Consider the following 22,205-nt stretch of genomic DNA (forward strand, 5'->3'; position numbering starts at 1 on the left):
TTTTAAAAAAAGTTTCCAGTTTACTTATATTATCAAATATGCTTCATTCACGTGCTATTCTTTGTTAAAGAGATACCTAGGAAGGCATCTGGTGCACTACATGTCAAGAAATAGTGCTGCCATCTAGAGCTCTTCAAATTGGATAACATTCTTGCAAACTACTGCCATGTAGTGCTCGAGACACATGCACGCTCCTGAGCTTACATTCAGGCTTTTTCAACAACAGATACCAGGAGAACTAAGCAACTTTGATAATAGAATTAAATTAGAAAGTTGTTTAAAATTGCAATCTCTATCTAAAGCATGAAAGAAAAAACATTGGTTTCATGTCCCTTTAAATATGCTCCATGACTGACCAAATAAAAAGATTGAAAAAAAAGCAAGGCTTGTTCCAAAGAATAAGAACAGTTATTTTACATTAAAATATCTCCAGAAAGAGCGCACATTTGTACTTTTGTGATTTCATAGTGTCTAATATAACTGTTCAGATACATTAAGAATAACAACCACCTCAGCACAAAGAATCGTCAGAAATAAAATAGAATTGTTACGTTGAATAAGAAAATACATTAGTGATCGCTGTAATGCCCAGTTCTAGGTTTGCTGTGCTGTGTCTTCTCATGATAAACGCATAGTGACATTGGTTAATGGGGCGCAGTAGCAAAATATTAGCAGTTCTGCTCAACAAGTTTCACTTGCAATTGTAAAGTTTTTGGTAATGCATGTGGGGCATTTGCTGAAATTAAATTGTTAATGTGCAGTACTGTCAAATGCGATCAGAAAAGAACAGAAATACAAATAGCTATTTTTGAATCAATCTCAGATAACTAATTCTCTGTGTAATGCATTCTCGGCAGAGTTATACTGTGATAGATTTTAAGTGGTACAGTTGTATGTAATAGTTTGGTTGCCATCCTTAGAGTCTTGTGCAATTTAGTAGAAAGTGCAGGTTGAGTTGTCTCAACAATGATAAATTTGATGTGTTACTTTTACTGCTCCCAGAAGCTTTTGATTCTACTAAACGATACAAACCAGTCAGCAGACTTGGGAGCTCTAAGGATCTGACCCTGAAACAGAGGTCTACAAGTGAAATCTCAGAGTCTCAGGGAACTTAGCTTAGTCCTCTGAGCCTGCAAGCTGTGTACACATTTGTTTATATTAACTAATTGACTGCTGGTTACCTAAACAACTCTGTTCCTTTTCTTGTACGTCTGCTATCACTGCGTTGTTATAATATTTACAGATTGGGAACTATAAATAGATGAATCTCATGAGAGAACAATCCTTCAGCCTGACTTTCTTACTGACTGTAATAATGTAAATAGATTTTGTCTGTGTACAGTATATTCAGAAAGGAAACACACATTAATTCATCTAAAAAACTACAGTACACTGTCAGAAAAAATGTGCTGTACCCTTTTAAATGGGTACAAATTCCTACCCTTGCAGATTGTCTACACAACAAAAGGGTGAGCGCTAATAAATAGCTAGTAATAACCTCAATGATATATGAGCATATAAATACAATTAAAATTGCCAGCAATTTGGCATATTAAAGGAAAGTTCAATTTCAGATTAAGAAGTATATCTTTCTTCCAGCCTCCTCCTCACCAACAATGGTCCAGAAATACTATATAAAAGACAAAACAAAGGGGCGCCTCATGTGTAGTATCATTAAATAAGCACAAAGCCACAGAAAAAAGCCAAATGGGTACTCACAAGGCTCTGGAGCACACTTATATGCTTGTAGGGACAGGCTGCAGATTTTGTCAGGTGTGACAGCTCACCCACAGAGGATATCAGTCATTAACTGTAGTAGAAAAATAAAACACAGGAAAATCACCAAATTGTGCAGATCATAAAGGATATGGTGTTTGACTTAGCACAAAGGAAGATTGGGTACTCACATGTAGGGATGGGCGAATGTTTCGCAACATTCGAAAAACGGCACGAATTTTAACACATTCGTTCGAATCGAATTTCGAATGTTTACATAACATTCTAACATTCGATTTTCGAATGTTCGGTTTCGAATTTTACGATTACATTCGAAAATATTCGAATTCGAAAAATTCGAATTTAGATTGTAATAGTATTTCTAATGCTTTTTCTTTAAATGTAATATTCGAATTATGCAATATTCGAATTCGAAAAATTCGAATTTAGATTGTAATAGTATTTCTAATGCTTTTTCATTAAATGTAATATTCTAATTATGCAATATTCGAATTCGAAAAATTCGAATTTAGATTGTAATAGTATTTCTAATGCTTTTTCTTTAAATGTAATATTCGAATTCGAAAAATTCGAATTTCGAATGTAGACATTCGATATCATTATAAACATTCGAATTCGAAAGTGACATTCGAAAACTGTGAATAACATTCGATTTTTGAATTTTTAAGAATATTCGTTCTTATCGACATTCGAATTTAGAATTCGAATTTCGGTAATAACATTCGTTCTACATTCGAAATTCGAAAATTTGCACATTCGCCCATCCCTACTCACATGTTAGATGAGCACACTTATGTGTTAGTAGGAGCAAGCTGGCATATTATGGAAATGCGTTTCTCAGCTCATACGCCGTTTCCTTATGCCTGATTTACATGCCCCTAGTTCACTTCTTTGTACATGTATTTTAATTTGTTTTTAATAAACCTAACACACAGGGGGTCGATCCGATATAAAGCGTCGCCCGCAAAAGCCGGCGACGCCAATATTTGCGCGGATTTGGTATCACATATACGGCGTAACCTAGAAGTTACGCCCATATATTTCTGCCGTCGCCCGCAGTTTTTTGGGCCATAGGCAGGTATACCAAACCCGCGCAGTTTGGTATCCAATATGCAGCGTAAGGACTTACGTGGCGAAAATGGAGAAAACTTACTCCATTTTCACCTCGCCACAAAAAGCAGCCGTAAGAAGCCTTACGCTGACTATTGGAGCCCCGTAACTCCCTAAACTAACTAGAAAATAAACCTAACACCTAACGCATGCGCAATGTCTATCTCCCTGTAAACCGCGATCTGCTAAAATAAACCTAACACCTAACGCATGCGCAATGTCTATCTCCCTGTCAACCGCGATCCCCCCCCCCCGAAATCCCTAATAAAGTTATTACCCTCTAAACCGCCGCTCCCGGACCCCGCCACCATCTACATAAACTAACCCCCTACTGTGAGCCTCTAAAACCGCCGTCATCTACCTTATCTATCCCCTAATCTGACCCCTTACACCGCCGCCACCTATATAAAAATTATTAACCCCTAATGTAAGCCCCTTACACCGCCGCCATCTCTATTAAAATGATTAACCCCTAATTTAATCTACCTACCCCGCCGCCAGCTATATTATCTATATTAACCCTAAGTATATTATAGTTAATATAGGTATTACATTATATATATTAACTATATTAACCCTAATTATATTAGGGTTAATATAGTTAATATAGTTACTATAGTATTTATATTAACTATATTAACTCTATCTAACCCTAACTAAATTTATATTAAATTAATCTAATTCATTTATAAACTAAAATATTCCTATTTAAATCTAAATACTTACCTATAAAATAAACCCTAAGATAGCTACAATATAATTAATAATTACATTGTAGCTATGTTAGGGTTAATATTTATTTTACAGGTAAATTGTTAATTATTTTAACTAGGTATAATAGATATTAAATAGTTATTAACTATTTAATATCTACCTAGTTAAAATAATTACCCAATTACCTGTAAAATAAATCCTAACCTAAGTTACAAATACACCTACACTATCAATAAATTTAATAAACTACTAACATCTATCTAAAAATACAATTAAATTAACTAAACTAAATTACAAAAAAAACCAAACACTAAATTACAAAAAATAAAAAAAAGATTACAAGATATTTAAGCTAATTACACCTATTCTAAGCCCCCTAATAAAATAATAAACCCCCAAAATAAAAAAAATTCCCTGCCCTATTCTAAATTCAACAAATTTCAAAGCTCTTTACCTTACCAGCCCTTAAAAGGGCCTTTTGTGGGGCATGCCCCAAAGAATTCAGCTCTTTTGCATACAACAAATACAATACCCCCCCCCATTACAACCCACCACCCACATACCCCTATTCTAAACCCACCCAAACCCCCCTTAAAAAAGCCTAACACTACCCCCCTGAAGATCTCCCTACCTTGTCTTCACCACACCGGGCCGAACTCCTGATCCGATCCGGGCGATGTCTTCCTCCAAGCGGCAAAGAAGAATTCTTCCTCCGGCGATGTCTTCCTCCAAGCGGCAAAGAAGAATTCTTCCTCCGGCGACGTCTTCCTCCAAGCGGCAGCAAAGTCTTCATTCTTCCGGCGGCATCTTCAATCTTCTTTCTTCGCTCCGCCGCCGCGGAGCATCCATCCCGGCCGACTGCTGAACTTGGAATGATGTACCTTTAAATGACGTCATCCAAGATGGCGTCCGCCGAATTCCGATTGGCTGATAGGATTCTATCAGCCAATCGGAATTAAGTTAAAAAAATCTGATTGGCTGATTGAATCAGCCAATCAGATTCAAGTTCAATCCGATTGGCTGATCCAATCAGCCAATCAGATTGAGCTCGCATTCTATTGGCTGATCGGAACAGCCAATAGAATGCGAGCTCAATCTGATTGGCTGATTGGATCAGCCAATCGGATTGAACTTGAATCTGATTGGCTGATTCAATCAGCCAATCAGATTTTTTTAACTTAATTCCGATTGGCTGATAGAATCCTATCAGCCAATCGGAATTCGACGGACGCCATCTTGGATGACGTCATTTAAAGGTACATCATTCCAAGTTCAGCAGTCGGCCGGGATGGATGCTCCGCGGCGGCGGAGCGAAGAAAGAAGATTGAAGATGCCGCCGGAAGAATGAAGACTTTGCTGCCGCTTGGAGGAAGACGTCGCCGGAGGAAGAATTCTTCTTTGCCGCTTGGAGGAAGACATCGCCGGAGGAAGAATTCTTCTTTGCCGCTTGGAGGAAGACATCGCCCGGATCGGATCAGGAGTTCGGCCCGGTGTGGTGAAGACAAGGTAGGGAGATCTTCAGGGGGGTAGTGTTAGGCTTTTTTAAGGGGGGTTTGGGTGGGTTTAGAATAGGGGTATGTGGGTGGTGGGTTGTAATGGGGGGGGTATTGTATTTGTTGTATGCAAAAGAGCTGAATTCTTTGGGGCATGCCCCACAAAAGGCCATTTTAAGGGCTGGTAAGGTAAAGAGCTTTGAAATTTGTTGAATTTAGAATAGGGCAGGGAATTTTTTTTATTTTGGGGGTTTATTATTTTATTAGGGGGCTTAGAATAGGTTTAATTAGCTTAAATATCTTGTAATCTTTTTTTTATTTTTTGTAATTTAGTGTTTGTTTTTTTTTGTAATTTAGTTTAGTTAATTTAATTGTATTTTTAGATAGATGTTAGTAGTTTATTAAATTTATTGATAGTGTAGGTGTATTTGTAACTTAGGTTAGGATTTATTTTACAGGTAATTGGGTAATTATTTTAACTAGGTAGATATTAAATAGTTAATAACTATTTAATATCTATTATACCTAGTTAAAATAATTAACAATTTACCTGTAAAATAAATATTAACCCTAACATAGCTACAATGTAATTATTAATTATATTGTAGCTATCTTAGGGTTTATTTTATAGGTAAGTATTTAGATTTAAATAGGAATATTTTAGTTTATAAATGAATTAGATTAATTTAATATAAATTTAGTTAGGGTTAGATAGAGTTAATATAGTTAATATAAATACTATAGTAACTATATTAACTATATTAACCCTAATATAATTAGGGTTAATATAGTTAATATATATAATGTAATACCTATATTAACTATAATATACTTAGGGTTAATATAGATAATATAGCTGGCGGCGGGGTAGGTAGATTAAATTAGGGGTTAATCATTTTAATAGAGATGGCGGGGTGTAAGGGGCTTACATTAGGGGTTAATAATTTTAATATAGATGGCGGCGGTGTTAGGGGCTCACTTTAGGGGGTTATAGATATAATATAGCTGGCGGCGGGGTACGGGAGCGGCGGTTTAGGGGTTAATAATTTTATTAGGTTGCGGCGGGGTAAAGGAGCGGCGGTTTAGGGGTTAATAATTTTATTAGGTTGCGGCGGGGTAAAGGAGCGGCGGTTTAGGGGTTAATAGCATTTTTATTGTTAGGCTAGTGAGGGGGGATAGCGGATAGAGGGTTAGACAGTGCGGGCTATGTTAGGGAGGCGTGTTAGACAGTGCGGGCTATGTTAGGGAGGCGTGTTAGACAGTGCGGGCTATGTTAGGGAGGCGTGTTAGACAGTGCGGGTGTTTTAAACTTTAGTCAGGTTTTATAGGCGCCGGCAGTTTCTAACGTGGCGCAAGTCACTGGCGACGCCAGAAATTTGTACTTACGCAGATTTCTGGACATCGCTGGTTTGTGAGACTTACGGCACGTTAGCATCTGACGGCGACCTATATGGGATGGCTCGAGTTGCGAGCTGAAACTGCGGGCGACGCCGGTTCCCTCGCTTGCGCCGCAAACTGCGATCGATATCGGATCGCGCCCCAGAAGTCTGCCACATTTGGATATTGCATCCTAAGGAAAAGTCCCTTGGTGGTGAGCTGACACACCTTACCAAAAGGTGTCAGCTTGCTCCTACTAGCACATAAGTGTGCTCATCTAACATGTGAGTACCCAATCTTCCTTTGTGCTAAGTCAAACACCATATCCTTTATGATCTGCACAATTTGGTGCTTTTCCTGTGTTTTATTTTTCTACTACAGTTAATGACTGATATCCTCTGTGGGTGAGCTGTCACACCTGACAAAATCTGCAGCCTGTCCCTACAAGCATATAAGTGTGCTCCAGAGCCTTGTGAGTACCCATTTGGCTTTTTTCTGTGGCTTTGTGCTTATTTAATGATACTACACATGAGGCGCCCCTTTGTTTTGTCTTTTATATAGTACCCTTGCAGATTGTATCTTTCAAAGTCAAATATGTACCTTTGGTGACTAGATTGGACCTCAGTCCTATGGTACCATATGGTACCCTTAAAAAAGGTGCAAATTTGGCCTTTCAAGGGTACTGCCCCAGTGACAAGCCCTTTGTACCTCATGATGGCAAATTTGTACTCAACACAGCATATTACAAATGTCGCTCCATTAACTTTTTTATATAATATTCAAATATGCATTAATTTAATGTGTACTTTTTCAGTCAGTATTACAATAGCCACACTGCAGCTTTAAAAAAAAAAGTTTGCATACTTCACTGTTGCCATGTAGCAATTCCAAAGACTGCTACAGAACCACCAGTTCCAAAAAGGGCTACTCAATGTGTTTTGTAGACTCTAAAAATACCCCATTTAATTTAGGGTGACATGCCACATACAACATAAATAAATAGAAAACATATAGAAAACAACATAATAATAAAATATAACTTTAACAAAAAGAAGGGGGATTCGGGGGAGGGATAAACGATAAAACTCACAACCATACATTGAATTGCAACTCTATGCAAAATATATGCAAATTAGTATATTTCCCCAGTACACATTTTGGTGATGAACCTGCTACCAATAGATTGAGCTGTGTTACACATGTCAAGGAACTTTAAACCAACAGATGGCCCTATCGCGTGTTACACAATGTCCATGTATATTACTGTGGAACGGTTACAATTGTATTTAATTTTTTTTAAAACTGGTTCTTAAACAGCTCTTGTTTGTTTTATAGAGTTTAAAATGAAAGTTTTTCTTTGTAATTTTAGTTAATACATTTGGTTTATGTTTAAGAGTTAACATCTTGATGCTCTAAATATAAACATTAAAATGTTAAGTGCTTGTTTGCTATTTAGAACCAGCAACACAGTATCATTGAATATATGGGTTATTAAGTATTTATTTATTTTTTGCTTTGCCCACTTCTTGCATATTACCAACAACAATTGAACATAATTATTTTGCTGTACAACATGTATGTTGCATTCATTTTGGGTGACTGACAGTTATGTGAATATGAATAATTGAGGTTTACAAATGATTTGGACTTGCAGGGTTTGGCAGCCTTGAAGCACCCACCTCCCTCAACCTTTTAGTCACATGACACAAGTGATTGTACCTTTTTTGGGGGGATTAAATGGTACAGACATGGACCCTTTGACAGTTGGAAACATATTTGTACCTTATTTACCGCTAAATGGTACATATTAGTTCCTTAAGGTGTAATTATGATCCATTGAGGGTACAACCACAGCAGTTGTACCCTAAGTGTTCACAAACGGACCCCAACCGTACCCTTTTTTCTGACAGTGTACAAACCTTTTGAAAACTGACTTAGACGCTTCTAATTTAGCACTATTGATGAGGTTAGGCTGGGAAAACCACTGAAATGGGCTGAGAAAGCAGGAAGTGCAGACACTCCCCCCCACCAAATGAAAAGCACCATTATACAAACAGGAGTAAGCAGGAATCTGTAGACATCAGTATACATCTAAAATGATGGGACTTGGTTAGGAGTCTGAAAATCAGCACAATGCTATTTAAAAATAAGCAAAAATATATTTTTTTACAAAAAGACTCCCAGATGGGCTACATAAATAGATCCTCTACACAACATTTATGCAAAGAAAAAACTAGTGTACAATGTCCCTTTAACGCAAAAGTAAGTTTACCTTTGTGTTTCTTAAAGGTACAGTATACAGTAGAATTAGTTTCTCCTTAAAGGGACATGAAACCCAATTTTTTTCTTTCATTACTCAGATAGAGCATGCAATTTTAAACAACTTTCTACTTTACTCCTATTATCATCTTTTCTTTGTTTTCTTGGTATCTTTATTTGAAAAAGCAGCCATGTAAGTTAAGGAACCGGCCCATTTTTGGTTCAGCACCTGGACAGCGATTGCTTATTGGTGGCTAAATGTAGTGGCCAATAAGCAAGCGCAACCTTGGTGCTGGACAAAAAAATAGGCCGGCGATGACATAATCGCGGAGCGCCAGAAGGAACTGCCGCGTCCATGGCAATGGCCATGGCAACAGGAGGACAGCCGACAGCGTCTGTGGCAACGGCTACAAGGAGCGAGCGGCATAACAATAACCTAATGAAATTGTTTGAGCTAGTAGGGACAGCAGACCCTCATTTTATTTGCTGACTAATTATTTATACAAGTCCTCCATATCTTTTTTTATTATCTACTCAAAGGCCAATACATTTTAGTACCTTTCTGTCGCAGACACCAACTGGGAACATTATTTTATCTAAATCTTCTTGTTTAAATGTATTTTTTTTTGTAACCAGGACTTAAGTTTAGAAATGTTCAGTATGAGTGTGGAAACAAAAGGCAGATATTTCAAATGCAGAAATAAAGGTAAATGATCCATTTGTAACCAATTTAAAACACTCCAGTAGGTAAAATGGCTAATTGGGAACACATTAAAGGCAAGAAAATAGAAGTGTACTGTGTCTGTCTGTCTGTCTGCCCAACCGTCCATTTGTCTATCTATGTATCTGTCTATCAATCTATCTATCTTTCTTTCTTTCTATCTATAAATCTGTCCATCTCAAACATATGTGTGCAGCCTTTCATAACAAACAGCAATGATGTCATCATTGCCTGTTTTATCCTCTATAGTAATTAATGCATAACAAGAGGTTCACATATTAGCAGGAAGATGCTTTAGGTAGTTGTTATTCTATGGGGTCTTTACTTGTACAGTTAAATTATCTTTCTATGAAACATACTAGGGAATATCAGAAACAATGGATATGACCTATGAATTGGGGTCAGCCTACATATACATAAACTGATACATCAGTTTAACATCACAAAAAAAATCCTTTATAAATAAAATACCCTTATTTTGTGATAATTATTCAGCAACATAATCCTGCAAACATATATAAACATATTTACTGTTACTAGATTATAATTTAACCCCTTAAGGACAAGGCCATTTTTCAATTTCTTTCCCTTAAAGGGACATGCCACCCTCATTTTTTCTTTTATGATTTAGAAAAAGAATGCAATTTTAAACATCTTTCTAATTTACTTATATTATCTCATTTGTTTTATTCTCTTGATATTTTTTGATGAAAAGCATATCTAGATATGTTCACTAGCTGCTGATTGGTTGCTGCACATAGAAGCCTCGTGTGATTGGCTCACCATGTGCATTGCTTTTTCTTCAACTAAGGATATTTAAAAAATGAAGCAAAATAAATAATGGAAGTAAATTGTAATGTTGTTTAAATTTCTATTCTCTATCTGAATCATGAAAGAAAGATTTTGGGTTTAGTGGCCCTTTAAGGACCAGGGCTATTTTTACATTTCTGCTGTGTTTGTGTTTAGCTGTAATTTTCCTCTTACTCATTTACTGTACCCACACATATTATATAGCGTTTTTCTCACCATTAAATGCACTTTCTAAATATACCATTATTTTCATCATATCTTATAATTTACTATTAAAAAAAATATAAAATATGAGGAAAAAATTGAAAAAAACACACTTTTTCTAAATTTGACCCCCAAAATCTGTTACACATCTACAACCACCAAAAAAAAACATATGCTAAATAGTTTCTACATTTTGTACTGAGTTTAGAAATAACCAATGTTTACATGTTCTTTGCTTTTTGTGCAAGTTATAGGGCAATAAATACAAGTAACACTTTGCTATTTCCAAACAATTTTTTTTCAAAATTAGCGATGGTTACATTGGATCACTGATATCTATTAGGAATCTCTGAATATCCCTTGACATGTCTATATATATTTTTTAGTAGACATCCCAAAGTATTGATCTAGGCCCATTTTAGTATATTTCATGCCAGAATTTCACCGCTAAATGCGATCAAATAAAAAAAATCGCTAACTTTTTCACAAACTTTTTCACAAACTTTAGGTTTCTCACTGAAATTATTTAGAAACAGCTTGTGCAATTATGGCACAAATGGTTGTAAATGCTTCTCTGGGATCCCCATTCTTGAGAAATAGCACGCATATATGGCTTTGGCGTTGCTTTTTTGGTAATTAGAAGGCCGCTAAATGCCGCTGTGCACCACACTTGTATTTTGCCCATCAGTGAAGGGGTTAATTAGGTAGCTTGTAAGGAGCTTGTAGGGGTAATTTTAACTTTAGTGTAGTAGACAACCCAAAGTATTGATCTAGGCCCATTTTGGTATATTTGATGTCACCATTTCACCGCCAAATGCGATCAAATAAAAAAAATTGCTAACTTTTTCACTAACTTTAGGTTTCTCGCTGAAATTATTTACAATTAGCTTGTGCAATTATGGCACAAATGGTTGTAAATCCTTCTCTTGAATCCCCTTTGTTCAGAAATAGCAGACATATATGACTTTTGCATTGCTTTTTGATAATTAGAAGGCAGCTAAATGTCGCTGCGCACCACACTTGTATTATGCCCAGCAGTGAAGGGGTTAATTAGGTTGCTTGTAGGGTTAAATTTAGCTTTAGTGTAGAGATCAGTCTCCCACCTGACACATCCCACCCCCTGATTCCTCCCTGACCCCTCACAAACAGCTCTATTCCCTCCCCCATCCCACAATTGTCACCGCCATCTTAAGTACTGTCAGAAAGTCTGCCAGTACTAAAATAAAAGCCCTTTCTTTTTTTTTAAGCATTTTTTTTAATACATTTATAGTTTCTGCAGTGTAGGTTTCCCCCTAACCCCCCAACGTCAACGATCCCCCCCAAACAGCTCTCTTAACCTCCCCCCTCTTCCTATGTGTGGCCATTTTAGGTACTGGCAGCTGCCTGCCAGTACCCAATTTCTTAACAAAAATTTCCTTTTTAAAATTAGTTTTTAATGTAACCCCATGTTTTCGTAGTGTAGCTGCCCCCCCTCAATACCGTACCCTCCTCCCAGATCCCCTGATCCACTGATCCCCCTTCCAAAGGAATATTTCCCTTCCTCCCTCTCCCATAGCTATAACAGTGATCATATGCACGCACTCTTGCACGCGCACACCCCACATGTACACGTGCACTTGTGCATGCGCACACTCTCCCGCCCCCCTTGCTGGAAATAGTCCAGTGATGGGCCGCCCACCCACCTCCCTGCAGCTGCTCCCACCCACCAACAATTGGAACCATTGCTGGTCGATGCAGAGAGGTCCACTCTGTGGCCCTCTCTGCATCAGTGTGCCAAAAAAGGTATTGCAGTGATGCCTCAATATCGAGGCATCACGGCAATACCTTGAAAGCCCTACGTCACTGGTCTGTGTGTCGTTAAGGGGTTAATATGCTTTTTATATACATGCCAACACTCATTTGCAGATGCTAATATCCTAGGGCACTGGTTTTCAAACCTATTCTCATGCCTCCCTAACAGTACCGATTTAGAGAATATCTGAACTGGAGCACAGGTGAAATAATCATCTGATTAGAAAACATTTTATTCTAACCGCTCTCACCCAAGGTAATCCTGAAAATCCGACTTGTTAGAAAGGCCTGAGGACAGGGTTCAAAACCAGTGTTTTAGGGTGACCAGATTTGAGGGGAAAAAAGGGACAATCCATCAACAACACGCAACACATACAAAACAAAGCATGAATTATTAGACTACTGCACGTCATTTCTCATATCTGAGTTAGCTAGAATAAAAATATTAGTTACCATATTTATTGTACGTTTTTTTGATATTGCTGAGAAGCACCTATTGCTTCACATTGTTCACAGTTACAGTGGGAAAAGATGCTGCAGCTAACTTTGCTTTTACATTTTTACATAAACTGATCAGATCAAGTTTAAGACATAGGATTTTAAGAGACCCCCTGGCAGGTTGGATTTCAAAAGACATAAAAGCATCTAACACACGGATCAACAAAGGCTTATAATCTATACTGGTATAGAAGGCAGAATCGTTCTGCCCTTATCACTACTACAAAGACTAAAGTTTCAGAATGAAACCTAACAACCGCTGACGAGCGGCACCTTAGAGTGGCGGAGGATTGTATAACACGCCTGAAATAGAAGGTACCGTGGATTACTAATCTTACCCAGTTAAGAGAATTAAGGTACCGCACATCTCTGAACCTTTAATTGACTCTCTGTTTTGATAACAACGGCTGGTTAAAGGAGTACACACATCTTAGCAACGTAACCCTTGCTTACATTGTCACAATTTAACAGGGTGTTGAGACATTGATACTTTATAAATGTTAAAAGGCTCAAACCTTAAAAGACTATTATAAAGCAAGCATACCTATATTATGCATTAACATGGTATCAACATAGATAGTTGTAGAAAGCCTCATCTACCCTGATTCAATTGTTTTATATGAAGTGTCATCTAGATAACACTAGAGTTTCATTTTTAAGTCTTAATATAAATTTTTAAATACATTTTGTGTTATTTTACACCGGTGTCTGATATATCAGTTGCATACATTGAAAATAGTTATTGTTGTTTGTTATTTACTATATGAATAAATTGTAATTATTAATATATTTATTGTCTGTTGGATTGCTTTTTATTTTTTGTGTGCTTTGTACTCCAATCATATTGTGTAAGTTGCGACTCCAATTAATATTTGGGTTATATTTAGAGCAGTTTGCCCTTTGGGCGCCTCCCTCAATCTTTTTTGTTTTTTGCTGATAACTGTTCTGGTTACACCTGTCGGAGAGGGGTGTAACAAGAGGGAGTGCTTTAGAACTGCACATACCAGGCTCCTAGACAACCTGTGGTAGTAAAAGTAGTCCTGTATATTACTGTAAGGATCAAAGTAAATGCCGAATTGACAATCTGTGATACAAATCCATAGCAAAAAAGAATATGTATTACATTAAGCCTAGGACGATATGAATCTGCTATAATTTGTCATAAAGGCATAATAACAAAGATCAGAGCATTAAGAGTTATTTTTACAGAATTATGTGTTTAGTATATTAATCTAATTGTCAAATAAAAAGTATTGACAATTAAGAAAACAATATTTAAAGTGTAAATTTACATTGGAAAAAACATAATGTGCTAATATATAATATAAATATATGGAAAGAATACATTAATCTATAAAATAAGAGATATCCCATTCTAAATTGATACCCTTAGGGTGTCTGGTGTCTAACTTCAGAATCCAGAAGAGTTCCCTTTTTGTAAGGAGTTTATGTCTATCACCTCCTCTGGTAGGTTTGTGTACCACCTCAATGATCTGCACTCCAAAACTGGGAACACCAGTTAGGTGCAGGCCATTAAAGTGTTTGGCAACTGCTGAGTTTTTGTTGAAGTTTTCAACATCTTTCAGGTGCTCTCTGACCCTTTCTCGAAATTCTCGAGAGGTTTGGCCTACATACTGCTGATTACAAAGATTGCAGTTGAGTAAATATACAACCCATTTGGTTCTGCAAGTGGCATAGAAATGAATTTCAAATGTTCTCAACGTAATATTGGAATAAACATTACTGCCAATAATGATAGATTTACAAGCTTTACAGTTGAAATTGTGACATTTGAAATTGCCTCTACGATTGCTATGCAGCCATGATGTAGAATTGGAGTGTGTTGTTTGTATCATACTGGGGGCCAATCTGGAGCCCAAAGTTTCCGGCTTTCTAGAAACAAATTTGTAATTAATTGGTGACTGTGATAGTAAAGGGTCATTATTCAGTAGTGAAATGTGTTTCTTTAAGATATTGACTACTTCATTATACTGATTGGAGTAGGGGGTACTGAACACTACTGAGTTTTCTGAAAATGTTGTATGCAATCTCTTAGGTTTGGCTATACATTCAACTTTTTCTTCATGCTGAGCTTTTTCTAGGTGACTCAAATCATATCCCCTAGCTAGCAATCTGTTTTTTAAATCATTAGACTGCTCTGTCTCCCCCACTATAATCGGCGACCGTCAAAAAGGTGCACAGAGTGGACAACGCCTCCTGGAATTACGTCCATCGCTGCAGCATGCAGGGAAGTGCAGTCCCGAGCTGCATAGCTACCATAAAAATAGAAGGCCAGAATTAAATTAAAAATAAAATAAATAACCACTACAGCCACCAATGTTAAAAAAAGGGACAAACAAATTAATATGTTAAACAAACGGACCGTTTTAGTGTCCCTTCAAAACTTTATAGGGACAACAAGACAGACTGTAAAAATGGGAAAATCCAGTTAAAAATAGGACGTCTGATCACCCTATATTATCCGGTACAACAGTGTAACAGCGTCTTTTGTCTTTCTTCAGTGTTCTTCCTATTCATACAATCATATTGAATTTGAAGAATCACTCTCTGCTTGCTTGGCAGCTTTAAAGGGACAGTTCACTGTAAAATTGTTTTTATATTAATGTATTTTCAATAACTTGTTATACCAGCTGCAAAGTATAAAATGTATGCGAAGTTACATTTTCAGTTTTTTTTGTGTATATGAAGTAGCTGGTTTTGTGCTTTTAAACCACAGCCTATTACAATGGGTTGAGCTTCTATCATGTCGCATTATGTTATCAGTTTGTGTACACACACTTGCTTCCTTATCTTATATTTGTCTGGAAAACTAAAGCTCAATACATAGAGAGAACAATGGAACATTATAATTGTATTACTTATCTATCCTGCACCCCACTGTGAGTTTAATTTCTTCTGCTGGCTGTGTTTACTTAGGCTATTCAATAGCTGAGACTCCAGTATCAAAACTTTCAGTATAGGTTGGGAAACCACAGGCTAAATCAGCTATTTCAAAGGTCAAAATAGATAGGTAAAGGAGCTACAATTTAATGCACTCCAGCAGGTAAAATGGATCATTGGGAACAATTTAGGCCTCGCTTCCATTGAGTCGTAATTCAGTTTGCGTGCACTCGCAAACCGTTAAATATGCTGTCGAAAGCAATAGCGTTTAACGTCTGTTTCCAATGGCGCGTTATACCTCAATATCGGCTGCCGGACTTCGGCTGCCGAAAAGATTTTCGCGTCCCATAGAAAGTAATAGAAGCCGTTAATCGATAAATTATACCAGGTTTCCATTGAAAGCGCTAACCGTTAATACATTGTCGGAGGCTGTCGATACATTGAGATATATTACCCCCAGCTCAACTAGGTGTAAAAGAGGAAAATTTTGCTTTTTGAGACCTATTTTCTATTGAAATTATAAAACTTGCAAATAATGCAAGTGTTTTAATGTAGAAATAAATTGTTATAAGTAATATTTATTGTTGTCTCATGTATAGAAATAGTTGAACTTATATTCTAATAGAAATATCAGTATATATTTAAATATAATAATATATGCAAGAACATATCTACAGAATGCAAACTAGACCTATGCCTAGGGCAGCAAGAAATATTACTTATATTTATGAAGTGTTAAATATAATTATATTAGAAAATAGTATTTGATTATTAAAAATATGGATAAGTGTTTTTTTATTTTTCTTGAGAGGCGATCACAGGTAAGAAGCACGGACGTTAAACGTAAATTCTATAGCGTAAGGTCGGGTTACCTTAGCAACTAATTGATTTTCAAGAAATCCGACGTCAGATGGAAGCGTTAAGACAACGTTAACTTACAGCTACACGAAAAGAGCGACTGCGCGCAACACGCTAATCTTTTCAATGGAAACCTGGTACTAAAATGCAGCCGTAAATTACTTTTAGCTGTCGGCCGCTTCGGTAGCTTACGGCTCCATTTTTAACGACTCAATGGAAGCGAGGCCTATAATGGGAAAACATTTTTGGGTGAATTGTCCCTTTAAGCTTAAGCCTTTTTGACACCTGACTCACTGTCGGTGCATTATAGGGTCCACTGTGTACTTTTTATTTACACCTATATTTTCTGGGAATTTAGAAGTAAGAATTTCAGACTTGGCTGTTTCCCTTATTTGTCCCACTGCCCAGCCACTACATCAATTTTTTTGTGGACTCTCCTCTTTCTCACTGGACCTCATATAACCAGATCTCTACAGCTGTCTATTACTTTATTTCCAACAGCCCCTTAATTGTTCCCAGCAATCATTACTCCCTCATTTCCTCTAAAAACTCCACACACAAACAGGAACACACTTTTTCATACATTTCCTTGTGCTCAGTCATTCAATCACACCATGCTTATATACTACTTATTGCTGCTCAATGCTGTGCAAATTGCCCCCTACGCTGCACTAGGTGGTTTGCCATGGCTGCCGGCATGATAATGATTTTCCCATTGAAGTCTATGGAAGCATGCTTTTGCGAGCAATTGGATTGCAGCAATGCGAACGCGAGGTCACGTTTGCACTGCACTGTACTTGTAATACTAGTAATGGTATTACTGAGTGGAGCACAAATATCACACTCATGTAAGCGCAATATTGCCCTCCATTCGTAATCTGGCCCAAAGGTAGATAGGGAGAGAAATTCCATGAGACTTTAATTAAAAACCCAAAGGACTGGTATATGCTCAAATACTGATCTATATAAACACACAAATATTTGTAGTGTTATTATTTAAATTTAATCTTAAGAATATAGAATAAGAGCAATTTTAGAATTTTCAAAGCTATCGCTTATACATCAGACTGAGCAAAGCCTTTGAACTATGTAATCAGAGGGCAAACTATAGAAGAACCATTTTACTTTTATGAAATATGAATTTCTTGGTTTATGTCTGTTGACCGGATCACTGAAGTACACAGCAATAATAAACTGCTCTTATGATTAACTACATATTCTTGAGTTATATCTCAGTAATTATGGGGCAGACCAAGTCCAGGGTTATGCGGGTTTAAATTCTGAGTTCAATCACTGTATTCAACAGTACTGTATAGGGTATTCAGCTATGCAATTCTATTTCAAATCTCCTCCATGACCATAGCTCAGTAGCAGCTATTTATTCTTAAGCTCTTCACTCCTGGGCAATATTCTTTTTCAGCTTAGTTTTTTTTACTACAGTACAACCAGTTAGGGACACAACACTTAAACTTTTTTTTTTCTATCCCAGATCATAACTCTGCGATTACTGCTCTTCTGGGAGGCTGGTGTGCTTTAATGCTGTGGCTCAAATGGCATGACATAGATTACTTTTTTTTCTCTTCATCAGCTTTGGACTTGGCAGGTCAGATATAATTCTGGCCCAGTCTGAAGCACTGACATACACAAAAAAAAGAGACAAATATATTCCCATATCAGCAGAACAATGGAGCAGATAGCAATTGATCTATTCTTTGTAAAATTACCTCTGATTAGTCACATTAGACATTCCTGTTTTGTTTTTATTAAAGCCACCAATCACATGATCTCTCATTTAACTAAATAATGAAACAAACAACACAAAAGAACCATTACCAAAACCAAGTCACAATTAATCCAAGTAGCTATAAGCATACTTTGTGCACCAATGTCATTTTTTTTAATGCAAATGTACAACATTTAAATGTCTTGGTAAAAAAAATTATTTCTGTTGTATTTAAAACACTTTTTATATCACTAGTTACAAGACAGAATAACATCTTTATACAGTTTTACCATGATCCACTACTAGGCATAAATGATTTTTTGTTTCCTTGCATAGCTATTAATCCAACTGTTGCAGGAGGATAAACTAACTATTAATGTCTCTGGAAAAGCATTCACGAAGGAAACAATAAAATAAGCTAATGGTCTACCAGTCAAACAAATCAAAAACAATGCAGATTTTCTTTTCCACTGTCCACACAAATAATTAAAGTTGTTACTGATTGCTCCTCGATTTTAGGTCTAAGTCATGACCAGTTTAGTTTCACATAAATTTTGTCAATGTTTTAAAATAAGTCAAATACTCTAAAGGCAGAAAAGCAAGGAATTAATCTTTTGAGTAGAGCATTAAATCTTTATAAAAGGTATAAACAAATCTTTTTATATGTAGCACAACCTAAAGAACAGTGCATTTCTGGAACACCTTCAACAATATTAATCTCTCTATTTATTAAAGGTAATTGGAAGTCAAAATTAAAGGGACACTGAAGGTGCAAAAAAACTAATCACAGCTAAAAAGAAAGAACAAATTTAAATATATTTACAGTGCCCTATCTGTTTAAATGTACCTACCGTTTGGAAGATATTTGGCTCTGAACATGGAACACTTTCCAAACCCACTCCGTTTATCGTTCTTATCTTTTTCCAATCTGGGCTGACAACCCAAGTTGGAATATGGCGACCGTTATTCCCGATGCGCATGCGCAACGTTATCCATTACATCACTATCTTCATGTCAGTTCTATATGCAGTAGAGTGCGCATGCACAAAATTCCATAATCGGCAGTAAACTATAAGGAAAAGAAGGCAATACAATACAATTCTATATGCAGTAGAGTGCGCATGCGCAAAATACCATAATCGGCTGTTAATTATATGCAAAAGAAGGAGATACGATAGGTTAGTGCTTTTCTAAATGTACTGCCCATATTGGAGGGCTGGATTAGGTGACGTCAAGATGAATCAATAAAAAATGTCTTTATGCCGTTATTCAGCTTCATTTTACAATGAATATAGGTTAGTTATTTAATAATTATATGTATGTGTTGAAATGGGGGTTCCGTTTTGAGTAAAAAATGCAAAAGTTAGTAATCCTTTAATAGAACACTAGAGTTAAAATAGAACTTTTTTTGATGATTCAGATAGAGCATGCAATTTTTAAACAATTTCCATTTTACTTTTAGGGGCCGAATTATCAAGCTCCTTCAGGCACGCCGGAACCAGCAGTTATGAAGCAGCGGTCTAAAGACCGTTGCTCCATATCTGATCCGCTGCCTCTAAGGCTGTGGTCTTCAATCCACCCAATCCTATTCGATCGGGCTCATTGACACCCCCTGCTAGCGGCCAATTGGCCGCAAATCTGCAAGGGGCGGCATTGCACAAGCAGTTCTGGTGAACTGCTTGTGCAATGACAAATGCCGAGAGCATATGCTGTCTGCATTTATCGATGTGCAGCGGACATGATACACTAAATTGCATCATGTCCGCTCGCACTTTCATAAATCGTCCCCCTAGTATCAAAATTTGCACACTAGCATGTGAAAGAGTGCACAGTATATACAAATATATGTTTTGTGATTGGTTGATAGCTGTCACATAAACCAAAAAAATACCTTTGAAATTAGTCTGAAAGAAAATACACTACTTGCTGGCTTGCAGGGGCAGATGTCATGACATTCTATAAAAGAAAGTGTCCCTGTGAGTGGTAAGATGTCTCCCCTAAAAAGCCATGGGGCTCTCTATAAATGGAAACTTTTCTAAGGGAAGTGAAGTTAGCAGGGGGCGCAGTTCAAAAATGAAATGCTGTGGTCAATAGCGATCGAATTACTCTGCTTTCAGCATACAGTATTTTACAATCGCCTCTATTGTCGTACACGTGTTTTTACATAATAAGGGCTAGATTACAAGTGGAGTGCTAATTTATCTTGCGCTAAATAGCACACCACACCACAATCTGGCCCAAAGTTTTTCCTGCAGTTTTAATACAATTTTTTTTTTTTTGCAAATAATTTTTATTGAGGTAATGATTAACAGTAACAAAACAGAAAATATGCCCAGGAACTGGTCATGAGTAATAAGAGTAGTTATATATATAAGTAAGCTTGAGATAAGACATTAAAGAACCAGTATGATAGTTATAATCATGTCCAACCGGCTGTAATGTCATATATATATAGATGAAGATATTATTATACAATATAGTAGTTTCAATAGTAATAAAATATGTGCTGATATGTGCTGTAACACTATGTCTGGGATTATGATTACAAGCTACTATGAATTAGTTTATGGTAGGCATAGGTAACTGGGGCATATAATAATGTGACCTCTTTTTTTGTTTATGTGATGTGACTAATGTTCCCTACATTGACAAAAAAAGGGACTCAGTAATCTAATTATCAAAGGGTGTAGGGAGTTGGCATTTGTCTGGCCACTCATGGGCTGAAGTGTATGGGGGGGAAAGCTCAGCGGACAAGAGCCGCTTTAAGTTAGGAAGGGGGGGGGAGGAGGTTGGGTAAGTAATGTAGCCTGTAGTGAGATGTTTATTATGAAAGCGGGAATCAGGTCCAATTAGATTTTAAAGTCTAATTATGTGACAATAAGTTATGGATAGTGGAGAAAAGAATATTATGGTGTGGGCAATAAGAGTTATTAACTTGGGAGTATATGGATGTGTGGTCTTGTAAGTAATATAAATGAGAAAATAACAGGGGATATCGTAAGGAGGAATTGGTTAATGGGAACCCCTAACTATGTGAGAGGAATATGGAAGAGGTAGGAAGGGTTTGTCTCCTAGTTTAAGATGAACTAGGGCTTCCATATGGTTCCTAGCCGGTTGCGTTAAATAACCTCATGTAATATTCTAGTGAATTATCCATAGTCAGAATAAAGTGTACATGTGACCAGTACTATGGGGGTACATACTAATGAGTGTAGCAATAAGAGCAGCTGATAAATCTAAACTTAGGTAAGTTAAAGGGGTTCAACCCCCAAGATTACAGATATAGTGAATAATAATATGTACATAAGGCGGACCCGTCTAAATTAAGATATCCATATACCATTCCAATGTAGTATGTGCTCATTCCTGGACCTGTATATAGATACTAAGTTGAATGGTACTGGTAAGAACCATGAGAAGGCTAAGTGGTGAATCTACGAAATCTAGAAACATATACTTAAGACAACTAAAAATTTGTAAAGATGCCGATATCTAAACTTTCTCTTGTGTGAATGAAGCCTCTCTCGGGCCCATAACGGGATAGGACTACATTGGTGTGGATGTAGACCTTTAGGGCTCACTTATATGGAGATGGATAGCCTGGGCTCTATATAACTATTTGGAATAAGGGCTTGGGTGTGAATCCCATCTGGTTACGATAACTAGCCTCCTGAAGTCTTCTAGAGAGTTCTGGATAGTCATAGTAAGGTTTATGTGATCAATACTATGGGGTGTATCCTGATGAGTGTAACAGTAAAAGTAGCTGATAGCGTTAAACCTAAATAAATTAAAATGAGTAAAGGATCCGCATCACCAACACAGTAAACAATAGTATATAAGTAAGACAAAAGATTTAGCATTAAGATATTCATAACACATTCTAAGGAAATATATACCCACGTATGGACCTTTAAGTAAGCTATGAAGAGTTAAAGAGGTATACCTATAAAATCTGCACTTCTGTGCCTATGCGGGGATAGGACTAAGCTAGTGTGAATACAGAGTTTAA

The sequence above is a fragment of the Bombina bombina genome, chromosome 9, assembly GCF_027579735.1.
Source record: "Bombina bombina isolate aBomBom1 chromosome 9, aBomBom1.pri, whole genome shotgun sequence".
Taxonomy (NCBI): domain Eukaryota; kingdom Metazoa; phylum Chordata; class Amphibia; order Anura; family Bombinatoridae; genus Bombina; species Bombina bombina.